This window comes from Octodon degus, unplaced genomic scaffold (genome assembly GCF_000260255.1).
Source record: "Octodon degus isolate 3935 unplaced genomic scaffold, OctDeg1.0 scaffold00004, whole genome shotgun sequence".
Taxonomy (NCBI): Eukaryota; Metazoa; Chordata; class Mammalia; order Rodentia; family Octodontidae; genus Octodon; species Octodon degus.
In genome coordinates this window covers 23,384,751-23,408,020 of record NW_004524580.1, presented here as the reverse complement: position 1 = coordinate 23,408,020, position 23,270 = coordinate 23,384,751, and the positions used below count along the sequence as shown (strand labels likewise).

General features: G+C 47.9%; 1 protein-coding gene across 1 annotated transcript in view; it reads left to right on the top strand.

Moving 5' to 3' along the window:
- The first annotated feature begins 15 nt into the window (after positions 1-15).
- Positions 16-23,270, top strand: part of Tmcc3 (transmembrane and coiled-coil domain family 3) — a 287,348-nt gene continuing 264,093 nt past the window's right edge. Inside the window, exon 1 of the mRNA XM_023716477.1 lies at positions 16-108. The gene's annotated coding sequence lies outside the window, so the exon portion shown is untranslated. The remainder of the gene's footprint in view (positions 109-23,270) is intronic.

Sequence of the window (23,270 nt, the reverse complement as noted above, 5' to 3'; positions counted from 1 at the left end):
GGGCGTGGGGCGACCGGGCCCCTGCGCGCCCCAAGTCCGCGGCTCGCGTCGCCGCCGCTCCTGCCGCTCCTTCCTGGAACCTCAACTTCGCGCGCGAGAAGCCTCGGGGTAGGGGTCGGGGACCGGGGTAGCGGGTCAGGGGTGCGGTCCCCTTCCGCGCAGCGAGGCCGGGGTCTGTGCCCCCTCCTCTCGGGTCGGGCTGGGGCGGCGGGAACCGAAAGAAGAAACCTGGGGGGAGCGCGGCCCGCCTGACCTGCCCGGGGCGACGCCGCCAGGGTAAGTAGGCGACCCCACGACGCGGGCCCCAGAGAAGTGCGTTTTGCCTCGGGGTGGAGGTTGTGCCCATGGAGGGCAGGGTCCTCTGGGCGCGCTTGTGGTGAGGAAGGGGCGCACGGAGAGGAAGGAGACCCTGCTGGGCGCTCCCGGGCTGAGAAGAACCGGGAAGCCAGACTGCCCAAGAGCCCGGGCGCTTTTCTGCATAACAGCTTGAATTTGGCTTGTGTGAGGTAAGGTGCGTCTGCCTGCGGCGTTGGTCACCTGCGAGGCCTTGGCAGTGATCCGTGTGTGTGTGTGTGTGTGTGTGTGTGTGTGTGTGTGTGTGTGTGTGTGTTGCCCGAGGGCCTGGGAAGGTCCGGAGTGAGCTAGCATGGAAATTTACCTGGCTCACCTGGGAGCACCCAGACCGCTCAGGTGTTTCCTGGGCGAGAGGATTCCAGCTGGCCGGCCGGCACCCCTAGCGTGGGTGGGGCACTGGCGTGGAAACTGGCCCTGGGTGGAGGGCAGCTTGAACTTCAAATTCGGGGATCTGTGACAAGGCATTGGGAGGCTGCCTGGATGGGATCTGTGGGCGAAGTGGGCGAGTTTGGGCGAGCGTCCGTGCTTGGAGATGCAGGGCGCTAAGCAGAGTATCTCCGGTAGGATGCTGGACGCGTGGCAGCCCAGAGCCTGCTTCTCTTGGAGACCACGTTCTTGTTGAGGCGCTCCATAAGCGGCTTCTAAGTATGCAGATGCGCATCACCAGATCGTGGAAAGGGGGTGGGGGACGGCAGCCTTCCAGCCAGGCTAGCCCGGAAGACCGCTCCAAGGAGCTGGTGTGGAGCGAGACTGGTGTGGGGAAGAGAGGTCAGCTGCCCAGGTTTGGGGAGTGGCGTTCTGGGGGTGCCTGGCAATGGCTCTGCAGAGAAGGCGCCGGCAGGATATAGAGAAGAGGGGGCTCAACTTGTGGACAGAAGAACAAGGGAGGGGTGGGAATCCTGTTATGTAAACTTAAAGTTGGTAGTTGGTATGCATGTGGGGACAGCCATGCATGGGTCAGGGAGGAAGAAGACAGGGAGGAGACAGTAATGACAGAGGACAAAGTGGCCAGACTGCAGCCAGAGTGCCCCAGTGACCATGAACATATAGCTAATTTTTGGTAAACATTCATTACGCCCCCAAGACTGTGGTAGTGCATTCACGGAATCCTGCAGATCCCTAACTGGTATCTCCGTTTTCCGATGAGACAGCGAGCTCTGAGAGTCTGTGCATGGTTCTATGGGCCACTCGGCTAAGGATAGGAGCCAGGATTTGTATTGGGTAGAGTTGGCTGCGAAGTGCTGACTCTTCCACCTGCAGGTTTTTTTTGTTCCTAAGCCCATTGCTGGTTCCGGAGATGCAGATGATTTAGCAGTTTGGTAGGTTCCTGTGGCAACCTTGCAACCGTGGTAGATCAGAATAACCGTAAAGAGAGCACAGATAGCTATTAGAATGAAAAGTGCTGGGCAGGGGAGATGGCTCAGTAGAATAAGTGCTTCCCTGACAAGTGCAAGGGGCTGAGTTCAATCCCTGGTTCCACCAAAAAAGATAGAAAAATAAAATAAAAGTGCTTAGGGTTGGACAGATAGCTCAGTGGATTAAAGTGCCTGCTGAGGCAGATGCAGGGACCAGGGTTGGATCCCTGGCGCTCAGTGCTGGCACCCCCCCCCCCAGGATGTACTGGGGCAGCAATTGAGATTGGTCCCGGTGGCATGCACTTGTAATCCCAGCGCTTGGGAGGCTAAAAACAGGAGAATCACTATAAGTCTTATCTGTGTAGTGAGACCCTGTAGATCTTGTACTAAATATATAAAAAAAGAGAAAAGAATGAAAAGTACTTACTTTCACTCAGTGCCCAGGCGTTGTATGAAGTAGAAGCAGGGAAGATACCCGGTGATTGGGTTTCTCTGAAAAGAGGTGCTATGACCTGAATGTTTGCATCCCCCCCAAACTCAGGTGTTGAAATTCCAACCCCCAAGTCAATAGTAGTAATAGCTGGGGCCTTTCCAGGCAATTTGTTCATGAGGAAAGAGCCCTATCTGGGGAGATAGCTTGGCAGTCTAAGCACCTGCCTGGCAAGCACAAGGACCTGAGTTTGATCCCTGGTGCTGTGTGTTGTGCTGGCCCCATAACCCTGGACATGCCCCAAAAATGAGTCTGAACTGCATAGTGAGACCCTGTAACAAATAAATAAAAATTGAAAAATAATTTAAAAAAAGCAGCACCCTAATACATAGGACCCATGCTTCTAGAAAAGAGGCCTCTGAGACCTCTCTTGTCCCTTTCACAATGTGGGAACATAGGGCAAAGGCACCTGTGAACCTACAGGCAGGGCTGCACCTCACCCTGCCTTGGTCTGGCCTTGACCTTGGACTTCCCAGCTTCTGGCACAGTGCGAAAGACTTCTGTTGTTGATAGGCCCCATCGTCTAAGGTATTTTGTTGTAGCAACCTGTGTGGACTAAGAGGTGGATGGAATGTGTTCCCTGCCACTAGTGCTTTGATGTTCACTTCATGAGCACTAGAAAATCCTCAGGGTGCAGTCTTCTCTTACCACTTCACATAGCTCTGATTTGCCCTTTATTTTTGAATCTGAAAAGAGCTCTTTCCCATGTAAAGCCAGGAGTTGAAGAAATGTATCTGTGTTAGTAAATTTATGTAGTGGTTAACATGCATAAGGTTGATTTGGCTCGATATCCGCATAGGGGATAAAAGGCACACACATCTGGTTGTGTCTGGGTGGGCCAGGGAGGCACCCTGTTGGGCACTGTCTGTGGCCCCAGCCTCTTCCTCTGTGGCACTGTTTCCCTGTTCTGCTTCCCAGGTATGGTGTACCACCCACCATGCTCTTCCACCAAGACATTTGTGCCTTGGAGCTGGCTGGCTATGGACTGAACCCTTTAAACCATGAGCTGCCTCCTTTAAGCTGCATGTTGGGTATTGTGTCCCACCAAAAGGAAAGGCACCTAATACCAGTTAGGAATCAGAAATGGGAAAAGAACTGAAATGGTAGCTACTGTTCACTGAACGCTTTCTTCGAGCCAGACATCTACTGCCTCCTTTCTTTTTTATAACCTTTTAAGTTAAAAATTAATAAGTGATACACTAACACAGTATAAAATTTAAAGAATATGAAAAGTATTACAGTGAAAATTCTCTCTCCAATTCTGTCATCCAACTGGTTTCCTTCCTGAACTCACTGTTGTTAAACACATTTCTTGTGTTCTTCTAGAGTAATCTATGTGTAACAAGGAGTTATGTACTCAGACTTTTCCCTTTGTATTTTGTACACCAATGCTGGCATACACACTCTTACATACCTTTTTTCCTTGGACAAAAAGATCAGTATGTATAGGTCTACCTGTTTTTAAGAATAGTTACATATAGATATCTTCAAATGGTTCGATAATACTAGAATTGGTAGTTCCTAGTCTTTTACTATTAATGATGCTGTGATAAATAAGCTCACACAGACCTCACTTTGCATGTGGGTGACCATATCTGCATGATTAATTATTGTAGAATTCCTTGATCAAGTGATAAGGCATTGCGGTGTGGAGATTAAGAGCACGGATCAGGGCTGGTGAGATAGCTCAGTGGACTGAGCACCTGCTTAGGCAAGTGCAGGGACCAGGATTTGATCCCCGGCAGTACATGCTGCACTGGCCCCACCCCCAGGTACACAGAGCCAGCCACTGAGACTGGGCGTGGTGCTACATGCCTGTAATCCCAGTGTGGGGAAACAGGACGATCACTATGAGTCCAAGCTGCATAGTGAGACCCTGTACTAAATACATTAAAAAAGAAAGCACAGTTTATTTGGGGTTGAATCTTGGCTCTGCTGTTTACGCATTGTGCAAATTGCTTCACCTTTCTTTGCTTCGGTTGCCTCATTTGCAGGACAGGAACAACAGTAGTACCTGCCTGGTCAGAGTGTACCAGCCAGTTTTCATGTGCAACACATCACCCTCAAAGGAAGGGGCTGAAATAGTACTCATTTCCCTCAGCTCACAAGTCTGTGGCTTGTCTTGGCGGGTCCTCTGGTTTGGGCCAGCCGAGTGGTCTCTACTGGAGTCTTTTCTGCTTTGGTAATCAGCTCAGGGCCAGCTGGTGGCAAGACATTCTGGGGTGGCCTTCTCACCATCTCGTGGTGGGCAGGTAAGTTGGTTTTTGGGGCCCATTGGAGAGGGCAGGTTTTGCTCATGCTCCTGTAGACCAGCTCGGGTTTCTTCACAGGGTGGCCTCAGGGTTCCCTGGAGCAGTGAGGGAAGGCACAGGACAAGCGAGTTCCAGGCTCTGTGGGTGGCACATTTGCTTTCATTCCACTGACCTAAGCAAGTCCCAAGGCCAAGCCTAGAGCACAAGTGGGAGGGGACTTTCCAAGAACAGGGACACAGTGTAAGGAATCCTAACACCGTTTTTACAAACAAGAAGAACTGAACGAGTCACTATTTGAAAAGGGCCCAGTGTAGTGCCTGGCACAATTAAAGTGCTATCTATGATTGCTGAATTGCAGAAGAGGGAGTGGAGAAGGGGAAGGAGGGAGGGAGAGGGGAGGGTGGGAGAGAAAGGGGAGGGAGAAACTCAAACTGCCTCTGTAGAGATGGATGCAATGAATCTACCCTTTTCCCAGCAGGATGCCTGCCTGGCCTCTCTCAGGGCCTGGATCTGAGTTCCTAAGTTTATCTGCAGAGAGGCAGGTGTTCTTGTTCCCATTTTACAGATGCAAATAGTATTTCTGAAGCTTAAGCCTTTTTCCTGAGGTCGCAGAGCCAAGCCAGGCTGTGAGTTCTTTCCCAGTTTCTTTGGCCTGGTATCGCAAGGCTGTCCTTTCTGTTTCACTTCTGGGTCCAACTGGGTTGGGAAGGATCTGTCTATTGAATTATCTAACAGGGACTTGGATTTCAGCCTGGCTGCTGAACTCAAAAGTAAGATGTCACAGAGACAGTGGGCCCTTTCATGGCCTGGAAGGGATGATGGCGTGAGACTGTCACTTTACCTCTTCTCAGTGGAGAAAAGAGTTGAGTCAGCCAAGTTTTGCTTCTACGTCCTTGCTCCAAATTCCTCTGGTTCCTCTTTCAGCCCAGGAATTCTGTCACTCCCCCACCCCCAGGTGTGAGGCTAGGAGATAGAGCTAGTGGATCACTCTTGACTTCTGGTGCTCCCTGGGGTGACTGGCTGCCCCAGGGATGGTTTCTCTTTGGTCTGGGTGGTTATCTGTGGAGAGTGCTCAATAACTGCTGTATGCTTCTCTGTTTTGTTTCATACTCTTTCCCTCTAAAGCTCTTCCTGTGCCCCTAGAGATGTCTGATAATAAGGAAAGCTAAGTTTGCTGGGCCTCGGCACTTTCTCTATAATTAATCTTTGAATTCTCACAACAGACCTCAGAAGCAGGTGCTATTTTGTATTTGTTTATAAGTGAGAAAGCTAAATGCCCAGTGGCGACTTTGTCCCACATACCCCAGCAAATAAAAGATGTATCCAGGATTTTTAAGCCAGGCGGTCTGGCAACACAGTCTGTGCTCTTAATATTTATTCTAAAAAACAAATTGGGATGGAAGGGTTGGGGATTAAAGCTGAGCGCTTCTGTTCTAGATAGACTGCTGCCGAACTCGCACGCAGGCTCGACCCTTGGCAGCGGCGCTCAGCCAGCTGTGATTTAGACTGAAAATCTCGGCACCCTGAAAACATAAACTCTCCATCCATCTGCCAAAAGCCTTTCCACTTCAATCATTGTAATCCTAACAAGATTTCAGGCTCTGTTCCTCTCTTGTAACTGAGGCGAGACATTGGAAAAATACATGGGGCTCTGTCTCTCTCTTTTCTTTTAAGACTTGAAAATCAAGCTGGCTAGCAGAGTCGGGCCACCCCTTGCTTCCTTTGATGAACTGCCCTGGCGGCAGAGTCTTTGCCAAAGCAGCAGGAGAATAAAATACAAACATGCAGATGATCTGTGACTTTCTGAGTTGAGAATTGTGCGACTGGGCGAGTCACAGGGACAAACCGAGCCATTTCATGGCATTGTTTGCATGGAGATGAAATGTGACGCAGTAGTGCTGCCGCTCGCCTCAAACATCAGAAGTGTAAAATTGCTTTCAGGCTCCAGGAATGCAGCTGAGTGAGCAGGCGGTACAGGGTCCTGTCGTGTGGAGCTAGACGTCTCTCCTGGAGTTGGTTCGAGGCTGTTGTGGGTCATAAAGGAAGAACAGTGTTGGGTCATTGTAGTGGAAGGTGCTGGCTTTCATAGAAGCCTTGTAGAATGAGAGGATTGCTTAGCTGAGACTTGAAGGATGGAAGAGGCAGCTAGAGAAAGAGGAGGAAGGTGATGGTTGGGTGGGATGAGCAGCGTGATTGAAGGAGAGAGGGAACCTGTGTTTAGGGAAGCCAGGGGTATGTGGCACGGCTGAACAGATGGGTGAGCTGTAGAGGGGTCAGGGCAGGGCTGGATCTGGAAGAGCAGGCCGGTTGTGCTGAGATGTCTGGAGGACAGTGAAAGGCTGCCGACAGCTCAGCAGGATTTGAATGTTGATGTTCAGTTCAGAAGGTTTCTTTGGCTACCTGATATGGAGTGGGCTGGAGGTGTGCAGTGGGGGAGACCATTGAAGACTGTCCCTGACCCCAGGTGGCCTGGGTGGAGAGATGGTGAGGGGAGAGGAAGGAGAGGCATATTCTATTCTAGAGGAGATAAGGTCAGCAGGCTTCAGTGACTGATGGAACTGGATGCAGGGGTGGGAACCAAGACACACATGGGAAGAAACCCAGGGGCGATTGCATCTGCTTTGTGTACTCGGGCTAGACTTGCCTTCAAGCCACTCAGGTAGAGGGTCTGTGAGCAGGTGGTTATCGAGGTCTGCAGCCTGGAGGAAAGCCTTGTTCAAAGTTTCAGAGTTGTGAGTTTCTGGCATTTAGGTGACAGTAATGGAAACCAGTGGAGTTATAGAATACAGCATAGAGAATACATTTATAAATAGTGGTTCACAAAATTTGCTGTTCATAAGAAGCTCTTGGGAGCTTGTTAAAAATCCAGATTCTGGGGCTACATCTCCTGAGTTGCTGCTTCAGTAGTTGGAAACTGCAATCTCCAATACCTGGCAGAGTGGACAAAGGCTCATTACAACCTGGCTGCCTGACATCAGATGTAGGTCCTCGGCAATCTCCAGTACCCTGCGGCTTCCACTTGGAAAAAAGAATGTTGCCTATAATCCCAGCAGTAAGGAGGTTGGGGCAGGAGTACAGCTGTGAGTTCGAAACCAGCCTGGGCTTCATAGTGAGTCCAAGGCCAGCCTGACCTCCATAACAAGACCCCATCTCAAAAAAATATAAAAAAGAAAAAGAGAAAAGAAAAAAGAATGTTGAGAATATTAAAAAGGCATAAAGAATAGTACATTGAAATTCATGTACCCATCGCAACTTAAAAAATACTAAGATAAACAAGTATATTTATAAATTGGAATATACTCAGCCACAGAAAAGAAACAAATTACAATGTGTGATAAAAAAACACCAGTAGCTTTCAGTCCAGACCCAAAAGAAGATATACTTTGTGATTCCATTTGTATCAGGTACTAGAACAGAAAATAGTAAACTAGGATTATAGAAATCAAAACAGTGGCTATTGAAGGGTATTGACCAGGCAGAAAGGGCGAGAAGGAACTTTCTGGGGTGATAGAAGTGTTTTCCTTCTTGATAGGGGTGTGGTTGATGTGGATGTATGTGTTGGTCAAAACTCAATGACTTGTATACTTAGATTCTATGCACATGTCTATGTAAATTATACCTCAATAAACGACTCTAACACAAAACAAACAAAAGTTAATACAGACGTGCTTTCTGAGTGCCTTATGCTACTCAAGATAGCCACTACCCTGATGCAACACATCTGTGTACTTTCTTTCACTTTGTTTGTATATAGCTTTAATGCCTGTATCTAGCTTTAAGCATTATATACTACTAGTCTGTATGTACTTAATCATTATGTATATCACAACATATCCATGTTTGGTATGTTGAGAGTACAAGTAAGTATGTATTCTTTTGCAGCTTGAATTTTTCTTCTACATTGTAGGTGGGGGAGTCACCCATTTGGTATCAGAAGCCACCCATGCACTTTTAGAGCTAAGCATTCATTCAGCTCTAAATATAATATATAATTATACTTTTTTTGTGTGTGTGTGCTCGGCTCAGACTGCCCTGAGGGTGGGGCTGGCACCAGCATGTGGTGCTGGGGACCGAACCTGGGCCCCTGCGCTTGCCTAAGCAGATGCTTTAGAATGCTGAGCTATCTTGTTGGCCCCAATTATGCTTATTCTTTTCGCTGTATGTTTAGGTTGTTGAAGACAGTGCTGCTATGATATTGTAGGTCTGCTTGTGTGTGAGAGTTCAGGGATTCAGGGGTGGAGGAGCTGGTGGTAGGGTAAGCGTCCTGTCATTGCTACTAGGCATTTGAATACTTTTCAGGAGATTTACTGGAAATGTGTGGATGGCCTGTATTTCTACTGAACACTTGGTATTGTCAGATTTTAAATTTTTTGTAAACCTGTCAGGTATGGAATATTACCTCATTATGTTTTCAGTGTAAATTTCCTCATTACTGGTGTGGTAGAACGTACTTTAATGTATAGATGGGCCATTCAGATTGCCTCCTCTGTTTATATTTTTATACTCATTTCTGTTTTGGGTCGTCTTTGTTTTTTCCCCTGAGTTTCAATGAGTTACTATGTTTGAGGTTACTAATTCATTATTTTCATTCGTGCTTTTTGTTTTGTAAGAAATCTTGCACACCCATGGGCTATACATGTTCACCTAGGTTTGCTAATTAGAGCTTAAGCTTCGCCTTTTATATTTAGCCCACTGAGCTTCTTGACATTAAATGTAATGATTTATTTATTTATTTTTATGCATTTAGTATAGAGTCTGCAGGGTCTATAGGGCCTCACTATACAGATTGAAAACAGTAGGGGAGGGTGGGATAACCTGTTCTCTAGATGGGGGGAAGAACTGAAACCTTATTTAAATCATTACATTTGGGGCTGGCCAGATAGCTCAGCTGACTAACGCGATCCTCCTGTTTTCAGCCTCCCAAGGGCTGGGATTACAGGCACGTGCCACCACGCCCAGTCTCAATCGCCTCTCAGCAGGCCCTGTGGGTGGGGCTGGCATGGCATGCCAGGGATTGAGCTCAGCCACTGCGCCCTGCTAAGGCAGGCTCTTTAGTCCGCTGAGCTATCTGGCCAGCCCCAAATGTAATGATTTAAATATGGTTTCAGTTCTTCCCCTCATCTAGAGAACAGGTTATCCCACCCTCCCCTACTGCTGCGCAGTGCTGCCCTCATCATACATCAAGATTTCCTGTATAGATGAGTCTGTGGGCTTTACTCCAATCGTAGTTGGTGGTTAGAGTAAGTCTTGGCGTGAGCCACTCTGCCTTGTTCTCGAGTCTGTTTGAGTGTTGCCTTCATTGATATATCCAGTGTCTACAACAATGGAGGCCCTCATAGGTGCGCACTAAATCTCTACTGAACCAATGAGGGGTCCCCTTGGGGGACAGCTCAGTAGCCTAGCACTTCCCTGACATGCCAGGTGCTGTTTTCCTGAGGGTAGCAGGAGGGGCCGCAAGTGCCATCTTTTGCTTCTGCTTTTCACTGTTCCTGCTTGGCCCTGCTCATTCAGACCAGAGTCTTGCGTGGATCCTCAGCAAGCCCAAGAGCTGCTGTGCTGTTTGGACGCCACCCTCTAGGCCCTGGAGAGTGGGGTTGCTGCTGCTACGTCCTGGGGTTTTGAGCATGGAGTGTGGCTCTCTCCTAGGGCTTTTTGAAGTCTGGGTCCTTAAGCCTTGGTTCTTGGGTAGTGGATGATCCAAAATTAGGTTTACTTTTTTTTCTGAAGAGACAGCTTTATTTTGAATTCTTTTATTTTATAGACTAATGTTGCTGTAACATAGAGCTCTCTGTGTACCTAGTTCTTGGGGTGTTTTGTTAATACCTTTAAAGAACTCCCATTTTCTTAGTGCTTGCAACCACAAGGCATAGTGCTAGTATGTATATGTGCTTTACATAAACGTAAGTAATGTATTCACTCCTCAGAACCATCTTTCTTGCCCCTTTTGCAGTAAGTTTCATTCATCATTTATATAGTGTTCTTGAGCTCTTGGGCCAAATTATGAGCCAGGGCTGCCAAAACACACAGACCTGAGGTCCAGGAACTCACAGTTTAGCAAGGAGCAGACTTTTAAACAAATAATTACCATGCAGTGTGATAATTGCTTTGGCAAACACACCAAATGCAGCCTACAGGAAAAGGTGATTAACTTTATGAGTCAGAGGAGGAGCTGGGTGCCAGGGGAAGTCAGGAAGCTGATTTTAACAGGACCTGACCCCTGAACACACCCTTGCGGCCCCCTCTCTTCTCCAACACTTGGTGGCCCCCTTTCTTCTCCAACACTTGGTCTGGACACCTCGACCTTCTCTGTCCTCTTCTCCGCTAGCATGCTTCCTGTATCCTTTTTCTGTAACAGTCTCACCTTACCTTGCCCCCTGTAGTTTCTTACTTGTGGGGCTCTCTCTCTAGCTACAGATTTTCTTTTGAGATAGGATCTCACTATGCACAGCTCTGTAGCTCTTGGCTGTCCTCAAACTCACAGCGATCCTCCTGCCTCAGCCTTCTGAGTGCTGGGATTACAGGCATGTGCCACCACCTCTAGCTCAAAAAATAGTTTCATCTCATTTTTTGGGTCAAATTTTTAAATTAAAATATTTGAACAATTTTATCAAGGAATGACTCATATATTGTAAATATTAGCCCATTTTAGATGCATACGTCTGTCATTTTGTAAGTAAGTTTACTGAATCAAATCCAAGTCTAAAGTCATGGCGTATTGTTTTTTCAGGCGGAGACTGGGCCCAGGGAAATGAAGCGTCCTACCCACACAGCCAGCTGTCACTGTCACCATCAGAGCTAGAATTCAAACTACACAGTGTAATGGCTCAGTGGAGATGGTCACGTTTTCAACAGGGAAACAGGCCCACCGTGTTCTCCAGTGCCGCGGCACTGTCTTCATTACCCTGCAATCAAAGGCCTATTTATGTTGTGAAACCAGAAATTGTTTATAGAGAGTTTAGGTTTAAAAAAAAAAAAAACAAAACAACTCTAAGAAAGAAGGCTGGATTAGGTATAGTTTGAAACGTGAGTAAAATCCTGGAAGAGCTTGGCTGAGGATCAGCACGTTTGATAGAAGCACAAATTAGAATGTGCGCCTGCCGTGTAAGCAGTGGAGCACTATGGGTGCTTTTACTCCAACCCGTTGTGCTGCTCACCAGGCTGCCCACGGTATTTATAAACACGACAGAGAAAATCTTTTTATTTCTACCCCCCGGCAAGCTGTGACATGGACTAGTCCAACAGGCGGTCCCAAAGAGCGGGGCTGCCCCCGTCCCCATCCAAACGGCAGGATGCAAGGCGCTCACAGTTGGATTAGCTGACGGGTGCAGCCGTGGCCAGCGTCATAATTTGTGCTGCCGTCAGAGGAGGCAGGATCGAGGCTGCTGGCAGGGGACTGGAGCTGTGGGTGCTCCCTGCTCCTGACGCCGCGCTCTGACTTACGCTTTCCGTGCTGCAGTTCTGATTTTTTAAGATATCGATGCTGGGAGAACGGCTATAGTGCTCGAGATATGTGTTGGCAGCTGCCCAGTCCTGGAGGAGGCTCGAACGCGGCCAAGCACAGGGCCCGGCTGGGTGCCTGCCCTTGGCTACTTCTCTTTGTGCATCTGGCCTTTTAATAATGAAATTCAGAGTGCAGAAGCCCCTTCCTGTCCCCTGCGCTGGGCCGTGGAGCCACACAGATTGCCTCCCTTCTTTGGGACGCACAGTGATTTTATAAGTTGATCTTGTACTTGTGATGACTTTACTGTCAGTACTGTGTTGTGTATTCAGCGGATGCAGGCTAGATTAGGACCAGGTCTCAGGGAGCAATTTTATGTTCCCAACTCCTTTGCCCTAAAGCAGAGGTTGATAGACTTTTTCTTTGAAGGGGCAGAGAGAGAATAGTTTTAGACCTCCAGGGCCTTAAGGTCTGTTGTAAGCACTTAACTTCTACAAACTGGAGGCGGCCACGAATCCCAGTGTTCTCATAGGGGTCCAGAGAGTAGCAGCAGTTCTCACTCACAGCGGGCTTGGGCTGGCTCCAGAGGGGTGGAGGGGTCCTGAGAGCACAGCGGATGGTCTCACTCATGCGGCAGGCCTGGGCTTGGTCTGGAGAGGTCCAGTGGGCACAGGGGAACGTGGAAGCTCTCCCAAATCCTCGCCGGGCCTGGGTTTGGGCTGGGTCTCCCAGTGTTCTGATAAAACATTATGTACAGACCCTGAAATTTGAATTTCATATAATACTCATGTAACATAACACATTATTTTTTTCCATCATTTAAAGTGTGAAACCCTCCTCTTTGCATGTAGGCCTCACTCTTTGGCCTGTGGACCATAGTGCCACCCTCTACACTAAAGCGCTAGCTATCCCTGTGTTCTATGTTTGGCCCGGCACTTCCTGTCGCAGCTTGTCCTCATATTGGTAGGGTTAGACCTAGCTAGGTAGACAGAAAGCCAGAAACCCACCCCGAAGCAAGAGAGGCTCCAGCTCCCCGCCTGCCTCCCTTGCTGCCCCCACCCCAACTCATCTGCCTACTTGATGCCTGTGGTACCCTTTCCTGAGGACAAGGAATCCTTTTCCCTTTTTTTGGGATCCTCAGAAGTGACATAGCCCAGAAATTTAGACTTATGCATTGAAATGAAGATAAAGTAATTAGCTTTCAGTTGAGCATCATAGAAATTATTAAGGAGGGCAGGAACATTGCTTTCTTTATAAGAAATGGTTTTGCTAAGATACATTTATTTTCTTTCTGCGTCTTCAGATAATTTCTCATTACAGGTTATAAAATGAAATTAGTTTTGAGTGTTACACGCTGTGTGTTCTGCAAATTTATTGAAGTTCCATTTGAGTGGATTTTTTTAGTGCTCATGGAGGGAAAAGTGGAGGATTGGGGTGCAGAGGGTCCTGCTGAGCTTTGGACACCTGCAGGAGTTGTTCGGGCACAAGACTGCTCCTCTGTGAGAAGAGGCCAGTGCCAAGGTAGAGCTCAGCTGTGCTCAGAGATGTGGTGCTCTGATGATGGTGTAGTGGAGGAAGTGCTGGGCCACTGTAGCCGAACACACGCCTTTTCTCTCCTGTGAAGTGGGAATGCCTGGGCTGGGACAGGCAGTTTGTGCTCAGGCTGTTTGCCTAAACCGTGTGGAGCTCTGAGTGCTCTTACCATGATTTGCTGAGCCCAAGTGCAGTCAGTCTCTGGCTCGGGGTCCGCAGACCTGCCTGGGTGTGAGTGTCTTGGGTGTGGATTTCTAGATCCACCCCAGACTCAGAATGGGGACATGTGCCAGACCTTGGCCTTGGCCTCCTCTCACAGAGGAGCAGCTGTGTGCCCGAACAATTCCTGCGGGTGTCCATAGTTCAGCAAGACACTGCACCCCAGTGGTCCACTTTCTACTGCAAGAGCACTAGAATTCTCTCTCTCTGTGTGTGTGTGTGTGTGTGTGTGTGTGTGAGTGTGTGAGAGAGAGAGAGAGAGAGAGAGAGAGAGAGAGAACTTAGTAAAGGGTTTAAGAAAGCCAAATATTTCCTGCTAGTCCCATCTTAGACTTTCCCAAACAATTCACACCGTCTGTCTTCATCCACAGGCAGCAAAATAGAAAATCCTCCACTTTGTCTTCGTGGGAATGTCTGTCTCAGCAACGGGAACCCAGAGGGCCGGGCTTGTGGGTGTATGAACCCCACATCTGCAGCGTGGTTTTGATCTTTCCACTGGAGTGTGTTTGTGAATGAAAGCCTGCGATCGTGTACACGGTGAGCACACGGCAGATCCGCAGCCCTGCTGCTCGGAACTCGTCGTGGAAAATGTCTTTTCAGGTTATTTCTGGAAAAAAAAAAAACAACGCAGTTGTAGTGTTGGCACACGCAGACCGCAGACACGAAAAGAATCACAGTAGTACCGAAAAAGAGAAGCTTGTTCTGAATGTCTCCTGTTTTCTCCATGGCTGCTCATTTACATGTGAGAAATTGCAGCTTTTAAGTGAAGGGAAGCGCTCACCTTCCACGCTGGCAGCCTGGAAGGATTCTGAGAGTGGAGTTGGGTGTGTGTGTGTGTGTGTGTGTGTGTGTGTACACTTACAAATGCTCTCTTAACAGTACTGCACACCTTCCTGATGCCTGAGAGACAGGCAGGACAAAGTATTCTTGGGTTTGTAGAATTCTTACCACAAATATTAAGTCTTTATTGTTTCCCAGGAACCTTGTTAGAAATGTACGCTGTAGTCCTACAATCCTTATCTCAAAAGTCTGAAGGCTCCCAGGAAGATGGCCAGGAAATAAACCAGTGCAGAAAAAGCTAACCTTACTATTCATTGACTTGAGTCCCACCATATTTCCAGATCATATTCATCATTAAGGTGAAGAATTTTTTCCCATAGAAAGAGACGAGGTCAATGTATCTACTCTGTGTGTGGCCGATCCTTTATACCATGTTTAGCTAATTTTTATGGCGCACTTCTTTGAAAGAAAGTAAATACTTAAGAAATATCTGAGGGGCTAAAAGGTGCATGTCATCCACATTCCGCCAGGTCCAGTGTGTTCACAGCTGTTAACCAGCATCTGTTTCCAGCTTTCGCTGTCTGAGATGACTGGGACACTGAGACCGAACGTGTGCTCTGTCCCCAACTCTGCAGAGAAGCTCCCAGCCGAGTCCCGACGGCCTTCGCCTTTCTGCTCCTGTGTGTTCTCAGCAGTTTGGATTTCTTATTTAGCAGCCACGTTGTTCTGTTCCTAATGCAGAAGCTTCAGTCTTTGAGATCATGTGGGGCTCCTGTCTCTCTCTTTCTCGACCTGTAGTCAGGAGTAAAATAATGCAGGAAGTTAGTCATCTTTCCCTTCCACGCCACGTCCCTCCTTTTAGATCTTCATTTCTCAAACCAGCTTCCAGGGGATTTCAGTGTTTCTCAACATAAGATCTTAGGAGTTTTTTGTCTGTTTGTTTGCTTACTGGGAATTGAACTCACAACCTTGCACTTGCCAGGCAGCATCATAAGTTTTATACTTTCTGTTTTCACATCCGGGATAATCAAACAGAACTAACAAGTATATTTTGGAGGTCATCAAGATTTGGAATCACCTAGGTGCGGGGAGCCTGAGGCCGGAAGATGGTGAATTTAAGGTCAGCTTGCGCAACGTAGTGAGATCCTGTCTAAAAAAATGAAAAGTGGAAATGATCCATGGCTGTACCACAGATTTTAACACTTGCTTTTATGGAGTGTGTGAGTGTGTGTGTGTGGGCTTTAAGTTGGAGGATTCCAGGGTGTTCACAGTGCCAGGCTTTGTTCTAGAATTACATCTTCACTTTGTTATATTGGTGAGGGGCTGACTTTCTCTGGGACTGAGATTTCAGAAGACAAGAGCTTGGTCTGGCTTATTCTTGTGCTCCTAGCAGCTACCATTGGGCTTGACAGACGTGGTCAGTGCCCAGGGTTGTGGTCATTGGATATCCAGGTTGGGCAGCCCAAACTGAAAACTTGAAATTTGAAATGGTCCAAAATATGAAACTTTTTGAATGCCAGGATGACAGCACACTGGAAATCTCCATGCTGGGAAACTTTATTTCATGTACAAAATGTATAAAATGACCTCCCGGCTAGATGTTAGGGTATATATGAAACATAAAAGAATTTAGTAGCTGGATTGCATCTCAGACTCAGGATAGGTAGGCAGATGATCCAGAAACCCCTACCCCATCTGAAATCTGCAACAGTTCTGGCATCAAGCATTCAGTTAAAGGATGTTTTGGGATCTGCTGTTATTCCTCGTACATTTTCCCACGTATGGCTGTAGTCATTTTAATGTTTATACAGCATTTAGTCATTTAACTCACATTTGGCTTAATCATCCCTTATTTTTATATGCTAGGATTATTTCATGTGTTGGCTATTTCGAGTAGCATAGTTCATACATCTCTGAACAAAATTACTTTCTCTAATCTAGATTGTTTTTCCTGGGGAATTAGTTAATAAAATTACTAAGTCAAATAGCTTTATTCCTTTTGTAATATGATTGTGGAGTTTTCTCTTTTAAATGAAAAGACCAGACAATGGAAACTAACATGCTGTCCTTTGGGATAGGTTTCTTTCATTTTTACTTAAACTCCCCAGTTTGGAATCAAAGTAGCAAAACCATATGCCCGTCATTGTCCTTCTGTGCCTGCACCACCACGTCACCGGGGTGCTCCCTCCTGCGGCCTTTACACCTTCGCTGCACTTCGGGTCAGGTACCTACCGAGCATGTGCTACTGCAGCCAGGCCAAGGCTTCTGGCATGCAGATCTCTCCACATGCTGCCTGCAGGACACGGTCCAGCTGCTCCTAGGAGGTAGCCCCCCTTTCCTTTCCCCCCTTTCCTTTCCAGCTCCTCACGCTCCTAGGAGGTAGCCCCCCTTTCCTTTCCAGGCCTGTCTTCAGTCATGCCGAGAGGCACTCTCTGCTCCCCCGAAGTCACTCTTTTGGCTGGGAATGTGGTGCTGTTCCCCATTTGAGCAGAAGTTGCCAGCCCTCTCCTGTCCTCTTGGCACCCAGCCCAGCCCCAGGCTGCCCTCCCATATCCCACTCTCATCCTTGGCATCCTCTGCATGTGTTTCCACCCTTCGTCATTCGCCATCTATAAGTAAAGCTCTTCCTTACTTTGCCCGTCTTATTATTTACTTATTTATTTATATTTTATTTATTTTTTTTAGGGATCTTTCTTATTTATTTATGTGTGTGTGTGTGTATGTGTGTGTGTGTGTGGCCAGCTCAGCCCACCAGGGGGCGGGGCTGGCTGGCATGTGGTGGCTGGGGGATTGAACCGCGGTCCCTGTGCTTTGCTAATCTTGTTCTAAGTAGGTGCTTTAGACCACTGAGCCATCTCACCAGCCCCCGTCTTGTTATCTAGTAGCAAACTCATTAAGGACGGGAATTCTGATGGTCATTTTTGCCGCCTAACTTTGACTGCAGTGTAGCACGTTGTTGGTTCTGAGCAAACCTTTTGTGAATGGATAGAGCTGTTACATTGGTTTACTCATCTATGAGAAGGCTCCTTATAGGGAAGTCTACTTATTGTTAATAGAGAACCCATTCATGGTGAATATGCTAATTCTCAGTTGTCTAGAATAGCAAGTAACATTTTATTTGTTTTTTTGACACAAGTTCTCATAATGTAATTCAGGCTGGGGTTGAATTCTGTGTAGCCCAGGCTGCCCTCAAACTCATATTGACCCTCTTGCCTCAGCTTCCTGAGTGCTAGGATTACAGGCGTGTGCCATCATGCCCAGCTCAAGTAATGTTTTAATCCCCTCTTCCCCAATCAATGGTATAATTTTTTTTCTTAATGGTAGCAATTGTAATTTTGTTTAGTATCTAGGCTGTATAAACACCAATCCGTAAGCTCATGAGGAAATGTCTAGTTTGCCACACATTTTCAATGTTTAATACCCAGTACCCAGTAAGCACTCAGTAACTGTTTACTTGTTGTTTGAGTGAACAGGTGAATGAATGAGCGAGTGAGGCACCAAGGACAGGCACTGTGTGTCGTGTCACAGGCCCTCACAGTGGGGCGTTTACCCATGCACATAACAAATCTGTCCTACTTAGCTTCTGTTCTCTTTAACTCCCAGCTTCCCTTGCTAACATCTGTGGCTCATTCTGCCTCTGTTGACTCATGACTCTGAGGGCCGATTTCAGCCAGCTCCGCTCATCTCTTTTATGGGGGCTGTCTCAGGAATGCCAGCCACTAGCCAGGAAGCTGGTGCCTTGAGGTAGTGACACCACAGTTGCCTGTCCCACAGCCAGGAGGCCTGCATCCCCAGGAGTCCAGTCTCCTTATCTGTCTGCACCAGCAATCTAAGTACCCTGCGTCCTGCTGTTTAGGGCAACCAATCACCGAATAGCGTTGGCATGCCTGAGCTGGGCTATAGAGCTGTGATGTTGTCCCGCACCTGCTGCCCGAGCCTGAGGAAGTTGTTTCGAGGGAAGTGGGAAGCTTTGGCAGAGAGGTCACATCTCCCTCTGCCTGTGCCAGATGCCTTGGCACGGGTGCTGCATTTCAGTGTCCCGGTGAGAATAATTTAGGTGCTTGCGACCACAGCCCATGACAGGGAGAAGCAAAGTCTCATTTATGGTTTACTAGTTTTTTTTAGTCTTCATTTGGGTTACTATTTATTTATTTGGTACAGGGTCTCGCTACGCAGCTTGGACTCATAGTGATTCTCCTGTCACAGGCTCCCCAGCACTGAGATTACAGGCTTGCGCCACTGAGCCTGGTTTTGGTGGCCAGCAAAGCATGTTCAAGGTTCCGGGGCTGGCATGGCATGTGGTACTGGGGATTGAACCCAGGTCTTTGTGCTTCTCAGGCAGGCACTTAGACTGCTGAGCCATCTCCCCAGCCCCTGGGTTATTGGTTTAAAAGCTTTCTAAAGGGATGGAAAACTTAGTAAGTACAGAAGGGAGATAACGTGGTGTTATGAGGGGAAAGAACTGACTTCTTCTGTGCATTGGAATGACAGGAGACACTGCCCTCAGGAATGGCACCAGAAGCCCTGGCATTTGGTTCATTTAAAAGGGCGTTGTAAATTCTCAGTGACCTACTCCTAGGCTCAAGACTTCTGTTAAAGCCCTGCTGTGTGAGAACTAAAATCTTAATTGAAAATAGAATGATGGAGCTAATATTGTCTTCATTAAAGTGTTCAGAACATTTGCCACCCTCCAGTGCACTTTTATTTTCTGATGCTGGGAGGCAGCATCATGGTCCAGAGCCACATGAGCTTCGGCCACAGGAGGAGCAGGAAGCAGCACGTGCCACCCTGCGGGCCTGGCTGGGGCCTAGGTGCCCAGGTGGGGAGGCTGCAGAGTGGTGCCCAAGTGTGCAGTGCTCCCTTGGCAGGTGTCATGGGGAGGCTAGATCTGGGTTGGGGCATGGGTGGGAAGTCACAGGAGCAAGGGCACAGTGCCAGGCACACCGAGGAAAGTTGGAGAACACCAGGGAGGGCAGCAAAGGTGAGGCTTGGCCCTGACGGAGGTGTGATGTCTCTGTAGCACCATAGCCAGGGCTGTTGGTGTCTCATGGCTCTGCAATTCAGGGGCACCTGGTGAATTCTTAAGCGCTCCAGAAATGCACACAAGATCTCCCACCTCCTCTCCACCACGGGTGGCCTAAAGGACATGAGTGGTGGAGGCTATCTATGAGGATGAGGGGGAAATCAGACATGCTGGGAATGGATGGGTGACATCCTGTGGGCATCTGTGCTGGACGATTGTCCAACCCCTCAGGAGAGAGAATTCTCAAGAAAACAAAAGCCACACTTCAGGTGAGAGATAAGTGGATCAGACCCCAGGTGGAAGAGCAGTGAGAGGGGGCGGGAAGAGAGGGTGCCACTCCCTTCTTTGGATACGTGACCTGAGGAACTGGGACCCAGGGCGCCTGGGCCGGGAGGTGTGGCCCGCATTCTGGCTGTGGGTTTCCCAATAAGCCAGCAGCTGCAGAACTGAGTCTTGAGCATGCCATTTGGATATAGGGACTTTACATAGTCTAAATGCAATGAAGTTGGGTCACAAACATGTTTGATACAGATTTTCCCCCAGTTGGAAGCAGAGCTATCAGAAAGAAAGCAACTGCGGTTGACTTTTCCTGATGCTAAGTATACTCAACTTAATGATTTTCCTTTTTTTCTAATACTGGGTCTACTCTGCTGGATTTTGTTTTTCTTAATGGTGAATTATTTTATTAAGTGACAGCGAAAGTAGAGGGAGATTGGAGTGCTTTTATTTTGTACTGACTTGGCAAAATAAAACGTTGGCAGCAATTGTTTCAACCCTCCAAATTATTTTGGAAATTTTAATGGTACACAAAGTGTAGCTCTCAGGCAAATAACCTTTAAAGTTCCTTCCAGTTCCAACAGTTGGGGATTCTAACCTTTTCTTTCCTCTTGTGATTGTGAGGTGAGAAATTCAAGTGTCAGTTTATATTTGTATCCTGGAACAAGCTGTCCTTTTGCCTAGAAAAACCAGAGTGCCAATAGATAAGGATTATGGGTACCTTGTTTTCTTCAACTGCAACAAAGCCTGAAGCATCTTAATTTGACTTTGTAATCTTAATTTGAGCAAAGACAGAAGAAGTGGAGGGGAACTATGTATTGTCATTCATTGCAGTTGGGTTAGATTAGGGCTCAGCAATCTTTTTTATTGGAATAGGGGTCACATTCTGTGGTCCAGACTGGCCTCTAAGTTTTAGGCGCAAGGGACACTCTTGCCACAACCTCCCCAGTAGCTGGGACTATAGGTGTCCACATAACTCAGGAAACTTTCTTTAAAAGGCAAGGTTGGAAAATTGAACCTTTATGGGTCATGTGTAAGATCTCTGTCCTACAATCTTCCCTTGTTCTCCTTCCTCCTTCTCTTTTATTTTCTGAATACCACTCTAGAAATGTAAAAACATCCCGGGCTGGATGTGGCTTGTGGACTGTCATTAGTTAGGCCCTGGTCTAGAGCTCTGGATGGTGGTTTGGTTGGTTTTGTCCAGGTTACAAATGCATAGTGACTGCAGGCTGAGCAATTCCAGGGGCAGGAATGTACTCAGCAGATAGCCTTGCACCTGTCAGAACAGCCATCAGCGGACAGAGCTCCTCATGGTAGCACTGCTTGAAACGGCAAAATCCAGAAAACAGCCTAAATGCGCATCACCAGGAAACTGGTTAAATAAGAGAACCTGATAATCTTTAAAGAGTTGGCTGCAGCTCTGTGTAGATTAATGCCTGTAGTTTACCACTAGGAAGGGAAAACAGCACAGCCTAAAACATATCCTTACTGCCATTCATTAGTTTAAAGAGACCTGTGTGTGTGTGTGTGTGTGTGTGTGTGTGTGTGTGTGTGTGTTTGCAGATTGTAGTTATGGAACATGTAGTAACTGATTGTCACTGAGGCAGGTCATTGAGTGGCTGGAGATAGAGATGACAGGGATATTTTCTTTTTTGCTTTCTATCATTTTGAAGCTTATGAATTTAGCCTGCATCACCTAAGAAATAATAGTAACCTCTATGTGAGGAAATTCAGCGAAGTGCCTGCTTAGAATAGATTGGAATCAGGGTTCAGTCACGGGTGTGCCATGCTGCCCTGAAGGGTGCGTTCGTTTGGTTCTGTTGTGAAGGCCTTTTGGCAGAACGAAAACATTATCAGCGTTTGATCATCTAAGGCGGTGGAACACCCATCTTCACGGGGTGGGTTTAAGGCACTGCCAGTGGCAGTGTTTCTTCTGCCTTGAAAACTCTGAGCAGATGGACATCCAAGCTGACCTGAAGAATGAATAGATCTGGCAAGAATTAAGACCCGCAGCTCTGGCCTGTGGGCGCTGGGAGGTGCCCCAAGATCTGGCCAAGCCCTTGCTTTATCTGCTGCGAGGCACAGGCCTGCCCCAGTCGGGCAGCTCCTGATGGCAAAGTCCTGCCCTCAGACATGCCTGGTGTTGCTGTGCACCTCTGACACGGGGAAAGCGGTGCCTCTGTGGCTTCACCCTGTGTCCCCAGCCTTCACTTTGCACGTCCTTGACTCACTAAGAGGCAGAGAACGTGGTTCTCTAGTGGTCAGCCACTCGCTCCTGATCATACCTGTCATGCCTCTGGTCTGCTGTGGCATCTCTGTTGTCCCACCCCCATGGAGCGTCCTCCCCAGAAGGTTCTCGAATGGCTCCTTGACACTTCAGCTCCCTACCCTTTCCAGAAGGTCTTGGGTCTCTAAGACAGCTAAAAAGCATTGGCCTAAAAAATCCAGCACTGCTTCTTGAGGAGGAAAGGATGTGCCGTGAGAGGAAAGGACTGGGCTTGCTGGCAGGGGACACAGCGGGCTGCTGTGCGGAGCAGATGCTGAGTGCCAGCTTGCGTGGAAAGCCAGTGCCCCACTTCCTCCCGTCTGTGTGCCTTTGCAGCTCTTCTCACCAAGGCAGTAGAGCAGTGTGCTCCCCCGCACCGCCCCCCCAGGTCCTACCTGGCCTTGTGACCAGGTCAGGATGCAGCAGTAGTGATGGGCGTGAGTTGGGTCCAAGCCTAGCATCGAGAGGCATGGCATGTTCTCAAAGCTGAGCTGAAATGATGCTCATTTCATCCACTTTGCTGACCTCTTCAGACACTTGTGCGCAGGGTAGGCCCTTGCTGTTGTTCACTCGCGAGGCTTCCGAGAGTCTTTCCTGCAGCGTCATGATGAAAACAGACAGCGGACATGTGTGGGCGTGGCGGGAAGTGGGCGGGTGGGGCTGTGTGTTCAGCAATGGGGAAGCCAGAGTCTTCTTCCCCCTCTTACATAACACTCTTTGAAACCATGGAGAAGTATTTCTGATGCAAAAGAAAAAAAAAGAGAAACAAAAACCTGGTTGGGCTTAAGTCTCAGCGTAAGTATCACACAGCGAGAAAACGTGTCAAGGGAAAGCGGGTGCCTCGGCCAGTGCTGTACCCGCCCTCGCAGAAGTGCAGAAATGTAGCATTCATAAGGCGCACTGCGGAGAGCTGCGGCCCTTTCTCTGTAAACTGTTCTATCTTCCAGGACATTTCCCCTGAGCGTGGAGTCCCAGACTGCTATTGCAGTTGTACTAGTGAGATTGTTAAATTCCCAAATATGAGATAATTTTCACATTACATGATTTTTACTACACTCAAGTGGAGCTGTCTTCATCATCTGAGTTAAAAATAAAACCTCCAAAACTCAGAAAGCATGTGAAAGAGTTAAAAAAGAAATTCTAATAAAAGAACCTTCCAAGATATTCCTGTACCATTTTATCCCATGAATGCAAACTTCTCTTTCGCGGTGCTGGGGCGGAAGCCAGAGCCCCACACGTGCTAGGCAAGGGCTCTACCGTCGAGCTACACTCCCAGCCCAGCAA